The sequence below is a fragment of the Penaeus monodon genome, chromosome 11 (genome assembly GCF_015228065.2).
Source record: "Penaeus monodon isolate SGIC_2016 chromosome 11, NSTDA_Pmon_1, whole genome shotgun sequence".
NCBI classification, from domain to species: domain Eukaryota; kingdom Metazoa; phylum Arthropoda; class Malacostraca; order Decapoda; family Penaeidae; genus Penaeus; species Penaeus monodon.
In genome coordinates, this window is record NC_051396.1 from 27,503,094 (window position 1) to 27,508,093 (window position 5,000).

Here is a 5,000-nt window from a genome sequence, read left to right on the forward strand (position 1 = left end):
AAACGACCAAAGAATACTGTACGAAAACAAAACTATCGAAATTGTCGAAATTGCTGGTAGAGGGCCGCACCATACACATGCGCAACGCACGAATGATAAGTATTTTTATTTAGGAAATGTGCGCATTTTACATACTATTATATATATAAATGCGTATTTCGGTTTAATCTGATAGAATAGTACAGACGCATTAAATAATACAGTGTATTTCTGAGATATACGATGATTGGCCATGACGTCATGTGTTTACCTTTGTGCGCCAAGTTTATGCATCACCCAACCACAGTTATTAATTTCCTCTTATCGGGTCACTTATGTAATAACTATTATCACTACTGTTATGCAAACAATTATTAATTCTTCTGTTGTCTGTTTATTGTCATATTCATTATCATTATTATTGTCATTATTGTTAATTATTATTATCATTGTTATTATTGTTACTTTTACTTTAAGTTTATTATTATTATTATTATTATTATTATTATTATCATTATCGAAAATATCATCATTGTCGTTATTGCTATTAATTTTATTATCATTATTATTATTGTTATTGTTATTATTATTGTCCTCCACCTTCTCTTCTTCCTCTTCTACATCATCAGCTTCATCTTCATCATTATTATAATTGTTATGTTCCTCTTTAGTTTCACCATCTTTATTGTTATCATCATTACTGTTACTGTTTTTTATTGTTGGTGTTTTTGCTAGTATTCTTCTTCTTTTAACGGTAGGTTCATGTCTGAGCCGCCGTGGTCACAGCATGATACTCAATTGTAGTTTTCATGTTGTATTGCTCTTGGAGTGAGTACGTGGTAGGGTCCCCAGTTCCTTTCCACGGAGAGTGCCGGTTTTTAGGTAATCATTCTGTCTATTTATCCGGGCTTGGGACCAGCACTTGACTTGGGTTGGCTTGGCCACCCAGTGGCTAGGTAGGCAATCAAGGTGAAGTTCCTTGCCCAAGGGAACAACGCGGCGGTCGGTGACTCGAACCCTAGAATTCAGATTGCCGTCGTGACAGTCTTGAGTCCGACGCTCTAATCATTCGGCCACCGCGGCCATTATATAAGTATACATATAAGTATATATATATTTATATAAATACATATATAATATATGTATATAGATATATTTGCTAGTATTATAGTTATTATTATCATCATAATTATTATCATTGTCGTTATTACTAATATTCTTATTATCATTCTTATTATCATTCTTATTATTGCTAATGATAATAATAATAATAATAATAATAATAATAATAATAAATGATATTATTATTATTATTATTATTATTATTATTGTTGTTATTGTTATTACAGTTATTATTATTACTACTACTACTACTGTTGTTGTTGTTCTTACTATTATTATTAGCATTGTTATTACTATCAGTATTAGCATTGTTATTACCATTATTATCCACCTATCATCATTGCAGTTCCTACTGCTGCTACTACTGTGCTTCTTACCATCTGTTTCTTATCATTATCATCATAATTATTATACTTTGATAGTGTCATTATCATTTTGTGGTAATATTATCATGGTGCTGTTGTCATATTGCTATCATCATCATTATCATAGTGTGCGTTGTGTTTGCAACAGTTCCTTGCATACATTAAAACGTAAAAGAAAATAGAAAGAACTGATGAAAAAAGAGAAGCGAAAACGGGAAATCGCCACAGGAAAACGGACCACAGAAATGTAAATATTTTTCAAACGAAGTTATTTCACACAGAAAACCGAATCACACCCTTCTGAACGTTCAAATATTCTCCGTCTCCTATTGGCTCTCCTCTGCACATCCACGGTCCTGTATGCGGTAAGTGCTTCGCTAAAAAGGAGCATTTCAGTCTGTGTGTCTCCGAACGAGCGAGAATGGGTAATTGGCAATTTACGGGGAAATGAGAATCGTAATAAGAAATAACAATAAGAGTGGTGTCCATTATCGGAATATGCGAAGAATGCGAAGAATTATCATGTTTTAGGGTTACAACTACACTGGAAACAGAGAGAGAGATTTAGAGAGAGAGAGAGAGAGAGAGAGAGAGAGAGAGAGAGAGAGAGAGAGAGAGAGAGATTCCGACAGAAAGAGAAAGAGAGAGAGAGAGAGAGAGTTTAAAGCTACACAATACACATTATCAGAGTACACACGCAATAACAGCAACATAATCATTGGTAATTATATAATTAGTTGTTTTCTCTCTGCACAAAACAAGTAAAATGGCGGGGAGGGGGAGGGGGAAATAATGGTTGGGGGACTTTTGAAGGGGGGGGGATCGTAAGAAATGGGAGGGGGGTTGAAGGGAAAATAAAGGATGTTGGAGGGAGAAATGAATAAAATAAGGTCTAGTAGAAAAAAAAAGGGAGGAGGAATGTAGAAATTATGGAAAGGGGGTTTATGACAAGGAACGAAGACAATGAAATGGGAAATATAGAGGGGGTTAATGGGTGGATAAGGAGGGAAGGTGGAGAAGATGAAGGAGAGAAGGGAGAGGAAGTGGATAGCCAGGTTAAATAACAGCATATATAAGAGGGAATAGGAAATGGTGAAATTACACACACACACACACACACACACACACACACACACACACATATGAAGTTCTGCAAAAGTGAGCAGAGGAAAGGAGTGAGATAAATGAGAAAAAGGGTAGGGGGAGGGTATCTGTAAGAGAGGAGGAAGGGGGGGGGGAGTAAGAACTTCACAAGATAAATTTTCGTTGCTTTAATGACTGTCTTGCCCCGGCAACAGGAGTAAAAGGCACCCATTAGTTGTAAGACATTATTGCCTCTGCGGTTTCCCTCTTCCCCTTCCTACTCCCTCACCTCCTGTTTCCTCTCCTTCCTCCTGCTCCCCTCGCCTGCTACTGCTCCTCCTTCCCCTTCCTTCTTCCTTCACCCCCTGCTTTCCCCTCCTCCCCCTCCCTATTCCCCTCACCTTCTACAGCTCCTCCTTCCCCATCTTACCTCCCCCACCTACCCCCCCCCCTTCCTATTTCCTTCAGCTCCTGCTTCCCCTCCTTCTCCATCTTGCTCCCTCTAACCTCTAACGTTGTCTCCTTCCTCTTCCTTCTCTCCTTCTCCTCCTCCTTCCCCTTAGTTTCATTTCCCTTTCCCTATTCTTTCTCTTCTTTTGTTATTTCTTTCTTTATAATGATAATTATTAATAATAATTATTGATATGACTATTTAACTTGTAATATTAAGGATTTCTATAGTGATACTAATTCAGATTAAATAATGATTATCACTCATCGAAAGAAGATGGTGATGATGATAACATGATAGTGATTAAAGCAATTGTGGTGATAATGTTAACGACACTGATAATAGTGCCAGGGATAATGACGATTAATAATAACGTTGAGAGCAACACTGATAACAACGCCATCGATAATCGCCGTCCTTTCCGCGAAAACGATATTGCAACAAAGGCAAAAGCAGTGAATAAAGATCAAGGCGAAGACAAGCATTCGCGGAGGCGGCGTACGTAGACGTGTTCTGCTTTAGGAATTCCCAGCCGTTGCTTGGGGCGAAAGAGTGGACGCTATGAAGGAAATAACACGAGAGAGAGAGAGAGCAGAAACAAAGAGAATTTTGCCTCTTGATCAGGTATTCATTGGTGTTTGTTTTATGTTTGTTTTTCTGGGTTGTTTTTGTTTATGCTATATCACGTTCGCTTATATTCAGTTATGCAGGGGATGGGGTGTAGTCATGCGTATGGATATGTTTGAATTTTATGTCTTCATGTACAAAGCACTTTCCTCTTGTCTCTTTCCTTTCCCTTCCTTCTCCTCCTCTCATCTTTTCTCCTCTCTCCGGCTCCCTTCCCTCTTCGTCTCTTCCCTCCCCTCCTCCCCTTCCTCTTTCCTTCCCTCCCTTCTCCTATTCCCTTCCCCTTTTCTCCCCTTTCCTTCCCTCCTTGTCTCTTTCCCTTCCCGATTCCCGTAATTCCCCTTCCCTTTTCCCTTCCCATTGCCCATCCCTCCCGATCCCTTCCCTCCCTCCTCTTCCCTCTCTTCTCCTCCCTTCCCCATTCCTTTACCCTCCATTCCCTCCCTTCGCTCCCCATCCCTCCCCTCCCTTCCTGCCTCGGTATCAGCTTCCCTCGAGGCATAATCAGTCAGGCTTCATTATCAGATAAGCTTCAGTGGCAGAGAAAGGAAGAGAGAGAGAGAGAGCGAGGGAGAGAGAGAGAGCGAGAGAGAGAGCGAGAGAGAGAGCGAGAGAGAGAGAGAGAGAGAGAGAGAGAGAGAGAGAGAGCGAGAGAGAGAGAGAGGGGGGTGGGGGCAGGCAGGCAGGCAAGCAGACAGACTGACAGACAGACACACAGGCAGACAGACAGACAGGCAGACAGACAAAACAAACATCCAAATAAGCATCCAACAGACAGATAGATAAACTGATACAGACAAGAAAGTGATAGAATAAAAAAAAAAAAGTGAGAATCACCCAGGTTATACAAGTTCTTACACGAGTTTAACTTCGTTATCTTATGATCTATATCAAGATACACGTCTTATGAAGGAGGAGAAATTTCACTGCAAAAATTTAGTCACTTGACATCCGTGAGAATCTGGCGTGGGAGGGGTAGAGAGAGGGAAGAGAAGGGGGGCAAAGGAAGGTAAGAGGGGGAGGGAAGGGGAGGGAAGGGAGGGGAACGGTAGGGCAAAGGGAGGGAAGGGAGGGGGAAGGTAGGGCAGAGGGAGGGAAGGGAGGGGGGGAGGTAGGCAGAGGGAGGGAGAGGAGGGAGGGTTATGTGTCTATCTACGTGCCCGTCTGTGTGTTTGTATCTCTAGGAACTAAATGCAGCAGTCTATTTACTCCGAGGCAAACACAGCTGACGTAAATAAACAAAGACTCATGCAGTTTTTTATTCTATTTATATTTTCATTTCTTTCTTTCTTTATTTATTTTCAGAAACAGGTACCAAGAGCTGACTCAATGGTGACTGATGGGAAGTAAATTGCTTTCCGAGAATACGCTTT